The 20,726-nt window shown below is 37.5% G+C and overlaps 1 protein-coding gene across 3 annotated transcripts in view; it reads right to left on the bottom strand.

Moving 5' to 3' along the window:
• LOC143230331 (inositol hexakisphosphate kinase 1-like) overlaps positions 1 to 20,726 on the bottom strand; it is a 61,767-nt gene that overhangs the window by 39,283 nt on the left and 1,758 nt on the right. The window contains exon 2 of one of the 3 annotated variants that reach the window (XM_076463699.1): positions 8,120 to 8,283. The exons of 1 other annotated variant lie outside the window; for it this stretch is intronic. The gene's annotated coding sequence lies outside the window, so the exon portion shown is untranslated. Of the gene's footprint in view, positions 1 to 8,119; positions 8,284 to 12,901; positions 13,245 to 20,726 lie in introns of those variants that run through there. One more of the 3 variants, XM_076463700.1, reaches the window with a different exon arrangement.

Genomic DNA, 20,726 nt, shown 5'->3' on the forward strand with positions numbered 1-20,726 from the left:
CGATCTTCACGGAAACAAGGAGACCAAAGTCCAACAGAGAGTTTTATTTGGAAAAACTTGATTTCACGTTGCTTACTCCAAGTCGACTGCCAACTGGCACGGAGCCGAGTCTTGAATACAGGACAATAGTCCATGTATAGGACAGGCACAACAGTGATAGCGCTAGAGCAGACAGACTTAACTGCGGTGTTGGCGAGCTCGTTCCCGCGAATACCAACGTGGCCTGGTATCCAGAAAAACTGGATAGAGGTAGATGTTAAAAACAAATGGGCCAGTCGGTTTTGAAAATCGTGGAGAACAGGGTAAGAAAAAACGTGAACCGATTCCAGGGCCAGTAGAGAACTAAGCGAGTCAGTATAAATAGTATAATTCGACTACTGCTTAGCTTCTATGTGATCAAGGGCAAGGTAAATGGCATACAGTTCATCAGTGACACAGAAACTGTAGAGGGGATTCTGTGTGTAACCATCGAACCACAACAAACCATGGCAAAGTCCACAGAATCACCTGATTTCGAACCATCCGTATAAATGGAAATGGAAGGATGGTTCGAAAGATATTCAGCAAATAAAAAACGGTACTTCCAATCGGGAGCGTCTGCTTTTCTCAGATGAATTAAAGAATGGTCACATTTGGAGATTGTAACAAGCCATTTAGGAATGAGCTATGTTATCCAAGGGCAGACCCAAGTCATCCAACTGCGCCTGGATACGAAGGCGAAAAGAAACAATGGCAGATCGTCTGTTCTAAAAAAAGCATGGCCTACTGAGGAAGGAAAACACAACCCTATGTGGGATGTTGTGGTAAGGATCGAAGTTCGGAACATACAGTAAAGACAGTTGCAAACGGCGGAGGTGTAGAGGAAAATCATGAGACTCTGTGTACAAGCTCTGGACTGGGGAAGTGCGGAAAGCCCCGGTGCAGAGCCGAATTCCCTGATGAAGATGGGGTCCAGCATCTTCAAGGCCGAGGTCCTTGGCAGAGCCATAGACCAGTGACCCATAGTCTAGTTTTGATCGAATAAGAGAACACGATATATCTTTAGCATAGAACATTGATCCGCTTCCCAAGTGGTGGAAGAGAGCACACAAAAGATGTTCAGTGCTCTTGTACATTTGACTCGTAGCTGCTTGATGTGTGGTATAAAGGTCAGCTTAAGGTCAAAGATAGGCCCTAAGAACTTTGTCTCAGAGACCACGGGTAGCACAACTTCACCGACACGGAGTTCAGGAACGGGGTGAATACCCTTTTGGCGGCAAAAGTGCATGTAAACGGTTTTAGAGAAAGAGAGATGAGCTAAAATCATTTGCTGTGGTAAACGATTGAGGGCACTCTGTAGCTGCCGTTAAATATACCTTATGTTCAACGACTGACATGAGATATGAAAGTCGTCGACATAGAGTCCCTTTGCAACAGTAAGAGGGAATTGTTCAGTGACGGCATTAGTCTTTACATTGAAAAGTGTGACATTCAAAACACAGCTTTGAGGGACTCCAAGCTCCTGTAGTAAAGAACGGGAAAGTATCGAACCCACACGGACTTGGAATCGACTGCCCGTTAAAGGTTTTTAATAGAAATGGGCAAATGACCACGTAACCTATATAAGTAGAGGTCTCGCAAAATGCCATATCTCCATGTTGTATCATAAGCCTTCTCAATGTCAAAGAATATTGACACAAGATGTTGCCATTTGAGAAAGGCTTCTGTGATTGATGTTTCAAGTCGAATCAGGTGGTCCATGGTGGAGTTCTGTCGTCAAAACCCACACTGGGTGGACGAGAGGAGGTTGTTTGATTCGAGGAACCAAACAAGACGAGCATTAACCACCTTCTCTAAGGTCTCACAGAAACAACTCGTCAAAGCAATTGGACGATAGTTTGAAGGAATCTGGTGTTCTTCCCAAGCTTAGAGAAAGTTAGGACAATAGCCTGACACTAGGCATCAGGAAAAACATTCTCCTGCCAGATCCGGTTAAAAATAATCAGAAGAACAGCAAGAGAAGCACTGTACCCAAACACCAGCATGAGATACAATATCCACAACACCTGTTGAGATCATCCAACACTGGTACTTGGTTGAACCTAGCTCAACTGGACCAACCGATAGACCCTAGGGTGGACACCCCAAGGCCGCCCGTCTCCAGGAATTCAATGCCAAAGTGGTTTGTTAGGGTTGGACCCTTCAACCATTAGAATCTTCTCCTCCCCTTCACGAGTCGCCACACACGGCAAACACGTGGGTGGATGTTTAGATCCCAGAGGAGGTAAACCGAAAGAACAGAACCTTCTCTGGAAGGTCTCCTCACCACGTATAGGAAACCATACCAAGGCTGTCTGCGCTAGTCGACTGCAATCTAGAAGAGAAGAACAGAGACGGTTGCTAGTCAACATTATTCGCAATAATTTACTTGTCTGCTCTTTTACCGACGAAGTGTGGGTTGAAAATAAAATTATTATGTTCCAACAGCTGAAAAGACGATCATGTTTGGTGATACTGGATTCATAATCGCGACCCATAGATTGCGAGTATAGCGCCATAACCAGGCAGATCGAAATATTAAATAATCAATTTTATTCAATGAGAAAAAAACAAAATAAACAAATATTAGTCTCTTGTAGAGATGTTGATCATATTCTTAAGGTTTTAAATTTGTTGTTGTTGTTTTGAATTAAGCACAAAGTTACACAATGGGATATCTATGCTCTGCCCATCACGGGTATCGAAACCCGGTTTTTAGGGTTGTAAGTCCGCAGACATACCGCTGAGCCACTGGGGGGCTTTAAATGTGAAACTAAACTAAACTAACGTGGCAGGGGTTCAGTTTAGAGAGAGAGAAATCAGAAGAGTTCTCTCTCCAACTGGGGTGTTCAGGAACTTTGTAGTTTTTCTTCGTCCCCTTTCGTGGATTGTTATTATGGTGGTTTTTTTATTATTATTTTAATAAATTAATTATCGTTATTATTCTTGACTTTTTGGGTGGAGAATGTCTCTCTAAATGTTGTTTTGGGTGGAGGCAAAGGCAGCAGTGGAAAGAAAGGCCGGGACCTGTCCCGAAAGGAAAAAGTTGGGGAGATGTGAACATGAATGTAATTCGTTCAAATCCAGATCAAATCAAACGGCCCGATTCAGGGTCTGGCAAAAATGTTGCCTGGGCTGGGATCTAGAAATCCAATGCCTGAAGATTTTGATGTGGGGGGAAACGGGAGTGCCCCGAGAAAACCCACTTTCACACGACAGGCGCCGAAAGTTTTGCCTGTCGTGTGCCCTGTACCTGAAAAATAGGAATTCATGTTAATAACATGGATTTTATTTATTTAGATTCTTTGTTGAGTGGATTGTGATTCTTGAAATATGTTGTAAGGTGACATGTATTTTGTTGGTGCACTTGATAATTGGTGTAGTGATGCTGTTAGTTTGTTTCTATTTTCTGCTTTTAGATAATATTTGAGAGAAAGTTCTGTTATTCTATCTCTTATAGTTGGTAAATTACTAATTTGGTGTAGATAATTTGTTGGCGTAAATGATGGTAAACTGAATGCGGATTTTAATATTCTGTTTTGTTGCACTTGGATTTTTTGGAGTGTGTTGTTTGACATATTGTATGTTACTTGACATCCGTACTCTATTAGATTAAATGTGAGCTTTAACCAATTCTATATATACTTTTACAATGGTTATATAAATACATTTTTATATTGTAATTTATATGTACTTTTATAACAGCACAAACAATATTTATGGATAAAATCATGAAGATAAACATCACATACTTGACATATCCTGTTCTAAATCCTATTATGTTCGTTTTCCATTGTTAGTTCGGGGTGTTTGAATAATTTGAATTTAATAATGTTTGGTATCACTTTTAAAATGGCCTCAATTTTTCACACACATATATTAATGTTGGTTGATTGATGCTGTGTTTGAACTATTCTAGAAACAATTTTATTCTTACTGGAAACCCGATGAAGGCCTGTTACCCGAAACATTGTTGTTTTCGTATCTGTTAATAGAGTTATTTTAATTTAGCGAGTTTTTTACCATTATTCGTTTCATTTCATATTGTGTTCCAATTTAGTTTTAATTTGCATTATTTTATTACAAGTTACAGCTTTAACAATAAGGAAGAATGTTTTGAAATGAGATATGACGTTTCGATCGCTAATGTGATAGCTCACAAGAACACAAATTTGTATTTGAAAAAACAAACAAACAACAAAACACTTATGATTATTCTGTGAGCAGTTATAGCAGAACTATTAGTTTCAACTTGATTAGCTTCAGAAGAAGTTATAACATAATACTGAGCTAATAAAGGTATGTTTTTGAGATTTTTTTTACGGTTATAGAAATATGGTTACTGTTATTTATCACTTGAAAAAATATATATTTCACTTACAGAAGGGCAACAAACACTTAGTCTTGGCAATATAAATGAGTGAAAAGTTTAAAATCGCCCTTTCGTTATTAACATGCCTGAAATAATCTCACGTGGAATCTGGGTCAAATAGTTTATCAGGAAATTGACTGGTGCCGAGAAAGTACTTATTGTTGCTTATATAATCCTAATTTTTTAAAATTGGGTTGTTAACCTTTCAGAAGTCAGAATTATCCTAAGAACCCTTATTAGTTTTTAAAATGTCGACAGAAGCATATTTATTGTCAGAAAACACACTCGATACAAGTCAAAACACAATATATATATAAACATGACAGCAAATTCTGAAAATATACATACACAGAAATAGAACATTCGCTTGGTAGTATCCCCCTAGAATTGTGAGGTATGTGAGGTAACTTAAATAATGAAAAGTTCCATCCAGATACTTCACCATCTTGTATGACCAAATTTTATGGTACACTTTTTCTTTCCTGATTAAAAACAAACTGTTTAACCTTCTACTTCCATATTACATTTCTTTGGAAGGGGGGAAAGTATAATATTTAACAAATATTAGATTGTTTTGAAAACAGTAAAATATTTAAAACGAGATGATCAGTTTAGATTTAAATTAGGCGAAATAAAAAAACACAATTTTTTCCTGGATTCAACGCCTATACCTCACACAAAATACAATACAATAAAAAATAAATACTGAATCATATCTAGGTGGTGTAGTATTCTGTGTATGGTGTTCGGTGTTCCAAGTTTCATTAGAAACGAATATTTCACCTTAAGTTTGTTTAGGATGCGTTCCCAAAAAAATTATCTTCAAACCTTATAAAGTCAAAGAATCCTCTTATTTTACTCCGTTTATCACGGAAACCACAAACCTCAACTTTTAACCCACCCTTAAACCCCCGTCATAAGTCGTATGTTCTTCCTTTCTTATCACACGCACACAGATATAGGCAAATTTATATACGCACATTTGGACCCTGACTGATTAACACTTATTAATTCAAAAAAACAAAATAGGCAACATCCTGTTATCTTTGTGGGGAATCAAAGTGTTGAGCAACAATTCTCTTCGGTAGCATCCTACACAGATTACAGATTACGTGCAGTAGAAACTCGAACTGAGCTATTAAAGTAATATGAGATCAAATTTACTATTACGTCTTACTTCAGTGTAATGTTATACAGGATGGCCCGTAAATCCCTACCCATCCATATATCTTATGTATCCAGTGTATCTGTGTGCTGTCCCTCATTCTCGCTGCATAATATTATGCGACGCCATGTTCTGTGAAACATTTTCCTAAACATAGCTGGGGTTATTGTCTCAAATGCCGCGGTAACAGCTTCCTTCAACTCATCATTAGTATTATAACGTTGTTTAGACAATATATGGATGGGTATGGACTTACGGGCCACCCTGAAGATTATTTGTAGATTCCTCAGACAAGGCCCTTCATGGCCAGGTGGTTAAGACATTCGACTCGCAATCTGAGGCTCCCAGGTCCAAATCCCCGTCACACCGAACATGCTCGCCCTTTCAGCCGTGGGGGCGTTATAACGTTACAGTCAATCCCACTATTCGTTGATAAAAGAGTAGCCCAAGAGTTGGCTGTGGCTGATGAGAACTATTTGTTTTTCCTGTAGTCTTACACTGCTAAATTAGAGGAAGCTAGCGCAGATAACCCTCGTGTAGTTTTGCGCAAAATTCAAAAGCAAACAAACAAGCATATTTCATTAAAGTTAAGCTAATCAAACTTTCAACAATATTTTCCGAAAACTCTTCTTTACACAACAGAACCAAGAACTTACGTTAATTCTCCTAGAGTTATATTTATACACCAATTTCGTGCGTTGGTTAGAAGCGCACAATAAAAAAACAAAAACTAAGGTGTTTGTAAATCATAAAAACACCGTTCACAAATAATAATAATGTAAAATATTTACTCAAACGTCACATGAAATAATACAATTCTTAATAAACATGCTAGTAAAAGTGTGGAAAGTTCAAGTTCGTAATAGATAAATTTACTGCTAAACACCTTTAATTTGCACAGTAAGTTTCAGCATCTACACCATCTTGTTAGAAAATACATAAATACACAAGCACATACACATACGTATATCACACTTCACCTTTCATTTTCAAGTTTTGTATTAATAGAAAGTCCTCTGGTGAGTCAACAGTAAACTTACGGACTTACAATATTAAAATTAAGGATTCGATTTTCCACAGCAGACAGATTTACCAATAAGTAGCTTTGGTCTAAAACAACTCTTATGAAAAACACCGTGGTGTATTAAACCAGCTGCAATAATTCTACCTTGAAGGTAAGTTAATATCACAAGCTCAATTAACTATCTAAAGCAAGATAGTTGGTAGCGATTTCAACGACTTAACCTTGAGAATCTAACAAGGTAAAAGATTTAAAAGAAAAAAAAACTTGGAGCGGAAGAAACGTGAAATTTACTGTATTCTCTTGCCACAGAAAGTCTCTATACCAGCTGTTAAACCTTTCCAAGCTGAATCAAAGTTGGCATTCGTCCAGTATCCAGGTAGATACAATGCGGCTGTAACGCCTACCTCCTTATAAGAGGGGAATTTCCTTCTTATATAACAGCACAAGAGGTTTCGCAATTTCTAAGCTGCGTCTCTCTAATACGCGTTGTTTGCCTAAGTTTAACAATGTATAAAAACCCTAATTTAGTTTAGTTTAAAATCGTAAAATGATCGCTACACGTATAGATATATTTATTAAATAGAGAAACAACTGGATAGGTTTTCTTTTTACTCACTATTTTTGTTGCTGTTGTCAAAATTAAATTAACTCGATGGTATTTTTGAACTTGTGTAATTTGTTCTGTATGATCTAGTCATTTAGCTATTTGAAAGTTTGATAAAAAACGATAATCAGTTTATTATTTTGTAGGAGGTTTGGTTCGAATTTCGCGCAAAGCTACGAGGGCTATCTGCGCTAGCCGTCCCTAATTTAGCAGTGTAAGACTCTTGGGCTACTCTTTTACAATCGAATAGTGGGATTGACCATCACATTATAACGCCCCCACGGCGGAAAGGGCGAGCATGTTTAGTGTGACTGGGAGTCGAACCCGCGACCCTCAGATTACGACTTGAGTACCTTAACCACCTGGCCTAGCTGGGCCATTGTAGAAGGTACAGATTTCAGGGTAATATTATAGTTTAAGTTCATATTTAAGGCAAAATGTTAAAGAATAACTGAAATGTTCTTTGGTTATCAATAATTCTATAAATTAAGTAAATGGATAAAAACGAAAATAAATAAACAGAAGATCTGTCAACACCAATAGAAAACAAAATAAAAGAGACTACTTACATATCATGGATCGATATCTTGGGATAACAAGAAGAGAGAATAATAAAAAATATCACGAGTCATTTTACTATTATAATAATAAAAGTCTAGGAAGATATAAATGTAAGACTGATTTCTTTGTATAACGAGACGGATTCTTGGGAGTATGAAAACAAAGTAAAGAAGGAAATATTATGAGTATGTATTAATGCCGGAATTACAACAAGTTCTTAAGTAGTACGGTTCTGGTGTCACTTGTAGAAAATACATGTGAAGAAAAAAAATTGAACAATTAATTGAAGCAAACTCTTCTGACTGTTTCTTTCGTAATACATAATTATTCACTGAAAGCAAAATTCACCTTTTACATACTGGTATTGCAACTCACTTTCTATTAAACCGGTCGGTCCGGGACATTAAGTCTCTTATCTGCTACAATGATCTGTAAAGATGGCTAAACAATCACCTTGAGAGAACAAGACCGAAACAATTCACACGCAGCGAGGAATGGATATCTTTGAGCGAGGACACGAAAGGTCTGTACAGTTTAACCTATAAGCAAAAACAACACATTTAAATTTCCCAAAGTTTCTTGTTTATCGCGTTTCTGAACTCCAACCTAAAGTGTTTTATGTATGTTGACAAAGTAAATATTACATATCTCACCGATAATTTCACCGTTTGGATATTATACAAGCAAAAGTATCACTCTAGTAATTTATTATAATAGCTGTGAAATATCAAATCAGCAATTTAAAAAGTTAGGGTCTAGAATATGTTGAAACTAACAATGTCTGGGCGTAATCCGACGAATGAGAGTCGTGGGCTCCCACTCCACTATTTTGAGCTGTAGTATACAAAATGTACCCGTGACATGTGTGTTATTAAAAGTCACTCTCGTTCAACATTGGTTTTATATATTGTTCTACCGACTTTCTTCCTCGTTCATCTAAGCCCTCAATCGCAACGCTGGGGAGGTAAAATAGAAATGGCTGCCGAATGCATATCATTGGTCCAATTGTTTATCCATTTAAAGTTATTCTAGCCCAGTGGTTCTTAACCTTGTTGGAGCTACTGAACCTCGGAAGTTTCATACTTGCATTCACTGAACCCTTCGTAATTGAAAAAATAAAATATGAATTTTTCAAATTCAAAACATAAGTAGATATTTTATTAGTGCACAAAATGAACCATGCATCAGTTGCACACAATATCACTGTGTTCAAATAACAAAACCAACAAAACATGAATTTCACACAAAAACAAAAACATAACTGAATGAATATTTACTGCAAATGCCACTCTCATATCATTTTCGCAACAAAGTCTGTTCCTTTTCTTCGTTTTTACGTCTACCATCCTCGAAAAGGATTGCTCGCAAAGATACGTTGTAACAAACGGTATGAGTATCTCAAGGGCTTTCTCAGCAATAAGAGGGTACGCTACGATTTGGTAACACCAAAACGTTGAGAGCGTTGTTGTTCTGAAAAGTTGCTGTTGAACCTGGCTCTGCTGAAGTTCAATGATTTCGTCGAGGTATTCATCATTGACATCTGTTGTCACAACATTAAACGTAAACAGCTGTCTCACCCATACTGGATATGACTTTCTGGTGGGGAAGTATCCGTCGAGAGACTTTACAAGCTCATCTAAGTGCATGGCAATTGCTTGCTTCAGTTCCTCGGGTACAGAAATGTCTCCGATTTCAGACACATCTTCGATCTTAATTACACAGTCGTCCAGCAGAAAAAAGTTTGCGAAGTTATCATTTTCTGTTCGCCGTTTCCATAACGGTAGCTTTTTTTGAAAAGCCTTCCGATTTTCTTCCGCTTCGGTGATGTTGACTCCACTTCCCTGCATCTGTTGATTGAGATGATTGAGAGCGTTGAAGATATCGGCCATGTACGCCAAAATGAGAATGAACTCAGATTTTTCGAAGCAATCTGCATGACAGTGTTGGCCCTCTCGCAAAAACAGGGCTAATTCCACAGGCATGGCAAAAGCACGATTCAGCACCTTTCCCCGGGATAACCACCGAACGTTAGAATGGTAGAGAAGTACCTCGAATTCAGAGCCCATTTCATTACACAGCTCTTTGAAGATGCAGGGCACTATTTCGCACAAAGTTCACATATTCCACTACAATTCTTAATACTTCTGCCAGTTTTGAAGGCAAGGTTTTTGTTGCCAACGCATGCCTGTGCAGAACAAAGTGCGTTACAATGATGTGTGGTGCATCGGCTTTCACCAGCGCACCAAAACCAGAGTTTCGTCCCAGCATGACTGGAGCTCCGTCCGAAAAAACTGCAGAAACTATATCCCACGAAAGATCGTTGTCTCTGAAGAAGTCATCCACAAGTTTCTTCACGTCGGCTGCCTTAGTTGTTGTTATAAGAGGTTTACAAAATAAAAAATCTTCTTTTATCTCGTCGTTCTTCACATAGCGCACGGATACAACAAGCTGGCTTAGATTGGAAACGTCAGTGGTCTCGTCGAGTTGAAGGCTGAATTTTGCTCGGCTTGAAATCAGATATGCAACTACTTGAGCCAAGATGTCATCGCTCATGTCATCTATTCTGCTGCTGATGGTGTCATTTGAAAGAGGAAATTGGGATAACTTATTTTCAGCAGCTTTTCCCAGCATGATATTCGCCATCTTCAACGTAGCTGGTTTTATAAGTGCTTCACCAATGGCGTGTGGTTTGCACTGCTTTGCGATCAAGTACGCAACTTCGTACAATGCTGTGAGGATCGGTTTGTCGATGGGTACAAAGCCGAGAACACGCAAAGTAGTCTTTTCATCGAACCTGGCTCTCTTTACCTTGAATTCAGCAAGCGTTTTGTTCTTGTATTTCTCATCTCCATGCAGCTTTAGGGAGTGTTCTCTTAGTTTCGCTGGTGCTATACTAGAATTGCTCAACTTGGCATTGCAAGTCATGCATTGAGAACGCTGACTCCCATCATGTTCCGTTATACACGTGAATCCATATTGTACGTATTCGCCCGACCACTTTCTGTTTTTGCTCGACATAGTTAGTATGAAAGGATTGAAAGATTAGGAAAAAAATCATAATGACGCACGCACGATTACTACAGTCACAAGACGACTGCTAAGCGCACGTAGTTCCCTGCAGCACAGATATTAAGGCCGAGTGATGTGATGTGATCAGCCGCAGCCAATGATGGCCAAGTGAAGCATGACGTCACGAATCATGTGTGTGTGTGTGTCTTGACCTCCGCCGAACCCCTGAGACTGACTCACCAAACCCCTGGGATTCGATTAAACCCAGGTTAAGAACCACTGTTCTAGCCAGACACCATACAGACGGACAACTCTGATTTACGTAAAGAGATTAGAATCGAACCAGTAACGCTTGATGGAATTCGTGTGAAAGTATCAGAAAAATTTATGAAAATAATGCATGTATTAATTGTATTTCAAGATTTATGGATTTGCTCTATACAGTAAACAAGACACTAAAGGTGAAACAATAAGAAAGCGAGATAAATAAGAGTTAGTCTTACAGGGTAGAAAAGAAGAGCAGATGACGGTGATGCCCTACGAGTTACAGAAATACTCAAAACACTACCCAACCATGGAGAAATATTCAACATACTACCAACCATGCAGAAATACTCAAGATACTACCCAACCATAGAAAAACACTCAAGATACTACCCAACCATGGAGAAATACTCAACATACTACCAACCATAGAAAAACACTCAAGATACTACCCAACCATGGAGAAATACTCAGCATACTACCCAACCTTAGACACAAACGTCAAGATTTTGTTAAAGTTATCAATATTTTGATTTCAGCTGCAAGAGAAATTAAATAAAAGATACTGTACAGATGCCGAAGATTTCACCAAGTACATCTCTGAGACTGGAAACTAATTTTTGTTCTGTGCAAACCAAAAATATATACTGACTGCAAACACCATGGTATATATTTTTGGTTTTTAAATGCAGCTATAAACAGCTGATCCGCTTCCTCGAAGAGGCCACACAAGTATATACAGATCTAATTAGTGAATACGGATTTAATACAAAGTTGACAAAGTGGTTTTGACAATATGAGTTTCCCGGTAAGACAGCAGTATCTGACGGATTTAAAACATAAAAATCTAGGGTTCGATAGCCCGAGCTGGATACAGCAGCTAGCCCAATGCGGCTTTCCTCTAAAACAAATAAACGCTATGCATATATGATGCATGCAATATTTAAAGGAGAGCTTCAAACTTAGCAGAATTAATCACGCACTCAGTCCTCAAATGACTGATTGTTTGCTCACCTGAATAACGTTTCAAACACGGTGAGCTAAGCGTTTAAGTCAGAGGTTCCCATGGTTTATGGAGGCTGGCATGGTTTGGTGGTTAAGGCGCTCGACACACAATCCCGATGTTGCAGGTTCTTGTTCCCGTCACATCGAACATGCACGCCCTTTAAGCCGTAGGGGCATTATAATGTAACGGTAAATCCCGTTAGTCGTTGGTAAAACGTAGCCCAAGAGTTGGCAGTGAGTGTTGTTGACTAGCTGCCCTTCCTCTTCTCTATTACTAGTAATTTAGAGAAGCTAACACGGATAGCCCTCGTACAGCTGTGCGAAATTCTAAACAGACCAAACCTATAGTTTAGACATAGCCGTCCCTAGTTTTGAACTGTGAAACAGTGGGAAGACAAACAATGAGCATTACGTGTCACCTGAAGGAATTTTCTTAGCTGAATTATGAAATTAACACATATCTGAAAGTTTGAGAAGTGTCTGAGAGTATCGCGTCTCGAATCCGTGGCCTACTAGTTAACTTATCGAAGGGTCTCGGATTCAAGACACGATACGGTCAGACACTTCTCAAACGCAATATCGCCGAAAGTGGTGTTGTTTACTTGCCAGTAACTTCATGTTTGGTAAACATGAGTTAAACAACAGAAGCAACTAAAATCATTTTCTATGAATTCTTAACACAAAACCTCTAAAACCAAGATGGCAGCATTACATTTATAATTAAAATCGCTATCCCATAGATCATATATACAATTACTCATTGTTCTACAAACACTACAGAACACAAATACGCGGCTAACATAACTATACAAACAAATACGTAATAAGACATTACAAGTGGGCATGGCCCTGAGAAGGAAAGTAGCAACAATAACTTACCAAAACCCACAAAATAGTTTTCATCAAACAAAAACAGTTTAGGATGGAAGAAGATGGTCTAATTAGTACCTGATCCTCCCAGGATGACAATTGAAGTCAAACAATGTTTACGCTTGAATTTCTTTTGTCGAAGAACATATTGCAGTGCAAGTAAGTTATCTCAGAGTTACTCTTATTTAAATTTTCTTTTAAATCATTGGGAGTAAGGAGTGGCGGATTTAGGGAGGTGATTAGACCCCCTTCCCATTAAATCCGTCACTGGGAAGGTCTTGGATCCTCAAACAAAACAACGTTTGGGAACTCTAGTCTTATGTAACCGTTTAGGCGCGTAGTTTATCATACTATGAGCGGTCCAGAATTGGGTAATCAGAATGAGTGAAATACTCGCTAACAGACTCTGAAAATAGATACAAGGTTATTTATTTATTTAGCAAGTATCCAATAAAACAGATTTTTGCACTAAAGTTATTTACTAAGTCGCTATTGGCCATCAGTTGTTCCAAATTGGACTTGAGCCAAAAAAAGGTTAAAAGCCATTGATATATCTTAGGTGTCACACGATTAGTGGACGATAAACTTTAAGTTGATCACAATGTTTACACTAATCTCGTCTGAATATAATCGCCAGGATGTAACTGAACGTTAATTATTTTTAATATATGGTTATAAAATATCTGCGCACAGATTGCTTATTACAATTTCTTAAAGAAATCTCATATTTTCAAAAGATATCATAGTTTTGTAAAATATCTATTTTTAATCACTATTTCCTTATTATTAAAATAGGTATGATTATACACGTTTTGTATGTACGTAGCTACAGGTACAAAATATCAGATCAAGCCAGTTAAATACCATTAAACTACAGCTTGTACCAGTCAAGAAAAAAAGATGCGAAAGATAAACTTTTACATATTTCAAGTATCCAAAATATAGGCCTTGGTAACCAAAGACTACTACAGCTTGTACCCTTCAAAGCAAATATAACCAATCAAAGATCACCTAAGTACAGAGTGTATTAATCGAAATGTTCTTAAATTTTAATTCCAATTTTCAAGTAATTTCCTTTAATCAATGACACATTTTGGAGTCTCTATCACAACCTGCCCGGCAAGATCAGGCGGTTAGGGCGATCGACTAGTAATCTGAGGGTCGCGAGTTCGAGTCCCCGTAACACCAAACATGATCGTCTTTTCAACCGTAAGCAAAAACATCGCTGGCAAAAGAGTAGCCCAAGAGTTCGCTGTGGGTGGTGATAACTATCTGCTCTTTCTGTGGTCTTACACTGCTAAATTACGGACGGCTAGCGCAAATAGTCCTTATGTAGCTTTGCGCGAGATTTAAAGAAACAACCAAACCCTCACACAACTCTTTCGAAAAAAGTTCTTCCTCTATATTCGGAGGCTGGATGCGAAATTTCAAGTAATTTTATCAAAACTTGTGGATAGACTTCGAAAATTGAGCAAGTATAGATATAAACAAAATAAAAATTATAATATCGATATTTTAGAAACTTCCTCCAAATACACATTCAGATCGCAGGTACAGAATACCATTGTGTACGAGCGCATGATAGGAATTATATGTGTTTAAAAACATGTTCGTGTGCGTGTGTATATGTAGGTGTATGTAAGTGCAATCGAAGAAAATGTGTTGCATTTTCATTGAAACGTTCGAGAAGTGGTTTTATATACTGCACAACGGCTTCCCTGTTGTAAAAAACAATTAGGAGAAGAAGCAAGATTGGCAGGGGTTTCATTCTAAATACAAATAAAAAAAAGCCTGGTTCTGACGAGTTTTTTTGCGGTTAGTTTATAACAATACGTGTTGTTCTAAGGTTTCTGCCTTCATTTCCGATGGACTGTACGAAATGTCTTATTGGTTTATGCTAATAATATATTTTTCTTTCGCAGAAGAAAAGTTTCACAGATACATATATTGCTTTTATTTCGGTTTATATTTTTACTTATTTTTCTTTGCGCACAAAATAATCTGAGTTATTTTTATATATAACCTTTGAAACTCATTGTCTCCGCAGCTTTGGTCATTTTTGCGAATTCAGTGTTGTTTTGTTTTTAATAACGAAAACTAACGTAATCCAATAGTTAAATAGATTTTTCCAGTTTCGAAGTCTTATGAAACTAATTTATGTATATACCTACCCAAGGAATCAGACGATCCTAGATTTTATTTTTTTTTATCAGTCCTATTATGGTCGCGACTAAATACTATTGTAAAAAAACTGAATTTCAAGATATGTTTTGCTTTAGGAGACAATGGTAAAATAACATCCACACAGATCAGCAAGACTCCTCTAAAAATTAATAAAAAGTATTAAATGTTTCTCGAGTAGAAAAAAAGGTGCTCTAACACAGACAAAATTTGCATATAAACAATAAAGCATATATTGAGAAAGAAGCCACATACACAAACTCAACAGCTCATGCATTCACGAGCACACACACATTCACACTGGCACTCGCATAATTTGGCCAGCAGTAATTGCAGACTATATCGCCTGTACTTGTTTGAACAACTATCTTTTTGGCTCTTTTTGTAGTAAAGCTATTATGATCTGTTTGGTATTAAAGAACCCTAACAAATCATTTTGCCTCTTTTGGCACATTGTTAATTCTTTTTAATGCTGAGAATAGTGTTTCGTTCAAGCACTTGGTTGGCATGAAACCGAGGTACATCCTTAAGATTATCAGGACAGCTGGGAAAGCTTATTTTAAAGATTTGTCGTACATCATTTTCAGTGTATTTTGTTCCTCGGATTTTGACGGTCTTTCAATAAATCCTTTCTTGCAGAGGACTGCAAAATGAACAGTTTCTTCCTCTGCGCAACTCTCCAATTTCCGTAGGATATGTACTAATCAGTTTCTTGGTGACATTGTAGATGTCACCTGTAGGTATGAGCTCTAAGTTTCATTGAAACCAAATTTGCAACAGAAGTTTTCTGTTTTCTGGTGCAAGTGACAGTTTGACAATTATTAAGAAAATCTGAACTTTATGTTGACTAAAGGGTGAAAAATCAATGTCTTCAGCATTCTCTTCGCCCATTCGCGTATTTCTTTTCCTTTTCCTTGATCTTTCGACCTTAAGAGTCTTACATCCTGACGGTTGTTTACCCTTTTTCTCATATTCGGAAAGCAAATTTTGTAATCCCTAGCTTCTCAACAGCTTCATGCAGACGCTTCTACAGATGGTTGAAGCTGAGAAAAACACATAAAGCTTATACACCAAGGCAAATAATAACAAGATACAGTACAACAGTCCACAGTGCATTGTCCAACCAAACTTAAGAATTATTTGTTTGGTTTTGTTTTTAAGTTTCGCGCAAAGCTACACGAGAGCTATCTGCATTAGCCATCCCTAATTTAGCAGTGTAAAACTAGAGAGACAGCAGTTAGTCATCATCACCCTCCGCCAACTCTTGGTATACTCTTTTATCAACAAATAGCGGAATTTACAGTAACATTATAACGTCCCCTCGGCTGATAGGGCATGTTTGGTGTAAGGAGGATTCGAACCCCCGACCCTCAGATGAATCGACTGTCTTACTTAATCACCTGGCAATGCCAAGCCTATTCCAGTGCAAGCCAGTCAAATATTTGTATTCTATCTCTCATGATAGGCCACCTCACGTCACACACAAACTCTAGCTCTAGGCCTACTCACGTCACATACATATTTTCGCTCTCCCTCTCTCTATCTTCAGAAATGAGTAGACTCGATCGAATAATTTTTATCGAACACTTTCAATAAAAAAAATATGAAGACTGGTTTGTTTGTTTTTTTATAACGGGGGTGTGGCTAAAGCCATGATAGCTCTCTCCCCTCTCTACGTCTTGTTCCGCTCCTGCACCTACTCAAACAAAACACAAAGACTCGAGTAACCACTCCATGTATATTTCTAACACATGACTAAAGAGGATTATCGCAGTTCCTGGATTGTTCCCCAAACTTTCCTTTGGCTTCACATGAGTAAAATTGCTATAGCTAAAGCGTCCAGTTAGCAATTAGCGTGATACGTATTTACAAGTAACAAACTTCTTCTTCTAGTATGTGACTGCCTACTCAAGTTGCTGTCAAACGACACAATATTTACAAGATATGACAGTCAATACATGTCTCTTGAATGTAATAAATAACATTATAAAAGCTTGAAAGAATACCAACAATGCTTATAAGTAATATTCTTCACTGAGGCCTTGTAGTGTAAAAACCATGATTTCCATTAACGAGATATTATTCGTATAAATTGGAACATTCCAGCTTCATAATGACCCCACAGACATTAGCCAAGTACAGAATTGCTTAACAAATGATCCAGGAAAAAATCATGAATGTACAGGTGTTATACAGTTACCACTGAGGTAATTTATATCAAATATGTGAAGAAAAAACATCTGATGATATTAAAATATATGGTTATCAGCGTGGACAGAAAATATAAATATAACGTTGTGGTAAAGCAGAAAAAGCCTATTACTTCCTAATTAAATACAACCGTGCACATTCACGTGTTATCATAACCACTGATGGTTCTTTACGCCACAGACAGTGAGAGATGATTGGGTATTTATCGTCTCACTGAGCAACAACATTCTGCATCAAGTTGTTAATGCATTAAAACTTCTCACAAGCAGCATGCGGTTGGAGCTGGAAAACATAAAGTAAGCATTTCTTTGTATTGCTGAAAGCAATGAACTACAAATGGACAGTGTCATCAACATTAACTGTACTCGAGCTATACAGCTTAAAATTCACAGTTGTTGATACCCAAATGAGCAGAAAGCAAAAAAAATTGCACGGTAGACACTAAACTGAATGTGCGTGTAAGGCATTATAAAGGCAAAGTTTCATGTCAACTCTATCACGACCAGTCTCTTTGTCAAGTTCAGCACGACTCTAATGAAGGATATTAACCTCTCTTTTACTAGTAAAGTAAAAGTGGCAGCTGTGGGTGGTCTTCATCGGAATTCAGAGAGAATGAGACTGTTGGAAAACAAGGTGCCGTATGGTGTAGCTAGGAGAAGTAAATGAAGAGAAATCAGTAAGGCAGTGCAAAAACCAGAAGGCCAATGATGATATAGCAACGTCTCCAGATGAGGAGTCAGCGCTTGGCGAAGCAACCCGTGGAATTGTCACGTATAATTAGATATAATAAGGACAAAACATGATAATAAAACAGACTCTTAATCTAAACACATGGCAAAAACGAGTTTTCCTCTATCTATCTTCGGTATTCTCACACTATGAATTGCTACCCCAATGGGTTTTCACTAATTCAAAGGAAGTCAAGAAAAACTTGAACAGATACAATAAATTCGTATGAAATAAAAATATTTCAAAGGGATGTGTTGTTGTTTTTTTGTAAATACAATGTCTTTATCATACGTTTCTTTATTTTCTCAACCACTTCGCTGTCTGTCTGTGCTACAGATTTGACATTTCTTCCTCTTCTTCTATTTTAAGTTCATTTCAGATATTTGCATAAAGCTACATAAAGACCGTATATGCATAATCGTTCCTAAATTTAAATACAAAGATTAGAAGAGAGTCGGCTAGTCAACAACACAGTTCTTGCGATAATCTTGTCTGATAGTGGATATTAACTTTTTACAGCACACCCATACCCCAAAGAACAAGGCACAGTTTTACAGCATCGGATGCGAGTCGTAATCCTCAGATTTACAGCTTGGACACGTAACCATTAAAACACACCCGGCCATTAATTTTAATATCCTACCTGTTTTGGGATTGAATGTTTTAAAGATATGGAATAATTTAGAATTAAACGTTATCTATAGAACTTTTTTGTTTTTTCTGGTTTCTTTTCAAAAAGATCTGTAGTTATTCTCAGTTGGTTTGTGGCCCAGTATGAACAGGTGAGTTAAGGCATTAGACTTGTAATCTGAGGATCGCGGGTTCGAATCCCCGTCGCACCAAACATGCTCGTCCTTTCAGCCGTGGGGGCGTTATAATATTACGGTCAATCCCACTATTCGTTGGTAAAAGAATAGCCCAAGAGTTAGTGGTAGGTGGTGACTAGCTGCCCTCCCTCTTGCCTTACATTGCTAAATTAGGAACGGTTAGCGCAGATAGCCTTCCCTCTAGCCTTACACTGCTAAATTAGGGACGGTTAGCGCAGATAGCCCTCGTGTAGCTTTGCACGAAATTAAAAAACAATATTTACGAACACAAAAGAGTCTCAGACTAAAAATGTTACAGTGCAACCTGAATGTAAGTAATTACAAAGTGACTATATTTTGCCGCTGATTCTATAGGAATACTGTTTATATCTATGACTTGTTTTGGATTGCTCGTACTTATAATTTAAAAAAAAAGGTTCCTATAATGTAATCCAAATAAATAATAAAATATGTCTAAATGCTATTAGAGTTAACGTGTTCCCGATGCCCTAAATTTCGTGCGGTTCAGTTGTATCACCACCGGAAATACTTTACGGAACATTTGAAATGAATTTTGTTTTTAGATTCTTTAAAGATCAAGTAGAAGGTGCTTTACTTAGTTTTCCAATATTGACCACTAAAGATTTCTATTTTTTTCCACAACACTGTTCGGAGAGCACGTTTATTGTGTTTGTGTTTTCCTCTTGAATTACATTCTAGTAAGCAAAAGAGAAAATAGCACTGATTCTACATATCCTAGTTCGGAATGCAAAAAACAAAGCCATCGCCTACGCAATAAGGACAACAGTGTATTGCAGTAAAGGAACAACTGTTATTTTGGGGCTTCCCAAACTTTTTTATGCCCCGCACCCCTCAAAAATGTTAATATATTCTCGCACCCCTCATAGTAATTATTTATTTAAGAATAAAGGTGAAGGTGGCCAAAACAAATGTTATCTCGCACCCCTGGTTGGGAACCACTGGTTTAGGGAAAAGCGTCAATTTCATGTAAGGAATGGCCTAACACTGGGCCACCCGAATATTAGACGTCTTATTCAATAACTTATATTATTTACCGTTAACGCTGAGTCTGATCAAGATAACACAATATACTGCAGTGAAAAAGCAACTGTTGAAGCGAAGAATAACACCCAAACATACGTGATAAGAATAACACAATTGAGGAATAAATGTCAGGAGTTGTAATGAGATTTTCACGTACGTGATAACGGCATGTTGTAATGAAGCAAATGAAAAATGTTACGAATGAAAGCAGCATTATGAAACACAATATATTATATAGATGTTCATGAAACATCAAGGTGAAAAACAGATTTTCCAACTCGTATAGCTACATGCCATGTTTCATTCATCCCAATTAATTCGTAATAACGAATTATGCTTCTCAGTAAGCTTAACACGTGGCGATTGTCATGTGATTGTGTGAACAGAACGGAACACAAATGTATTTCAAATCTTAGAATTTTTACTGGTGACTGATGTAGTGCTTAAGATTTTCGATTTCACAGTGGTTTCACGCCAGACAAAATCTAAGTGTGGACATTACCATAGAGTTCATGTTGTGTTTAAAAGTTGCTTTTACTCGGGAGTAAGCACATGAAGGAAAACTAAATGTGTGAAGAGAAAACTCATACTGTCGCACTGTTTACAGGTTTTATCAGAAATATTGACTACTTATGACTCTAAGATTTTCGTGGTATGACATGTTATTATACGCATTTTTCGATAAATATATTTTTATATTTCAATGCCAAAAAATTAAAATTTATACAACGTTTAGGCACGTCATATTTTTAAAACCCACACTTTATTAATAAGCTGGTGAAATATTTAGTCAATCACGGTATCCTCTCCAACCTGAGGATCGAATACCATGATTTTTTTAT

This window comes from Tachypleus tridentatus, chromosome 10 (assembly GCF_004210375.1).
Source record: "Tachypleus tridentatus isolate NWPU-2018 chromosome 10, ASM421037v1, whole genome shotgun sequence".
NCBI lineage: Eukaryota > Metazoa > Arthropoda > Merostomata > Xiphosura > Limulidae > Tachypleus > Tachypleus tridentatus.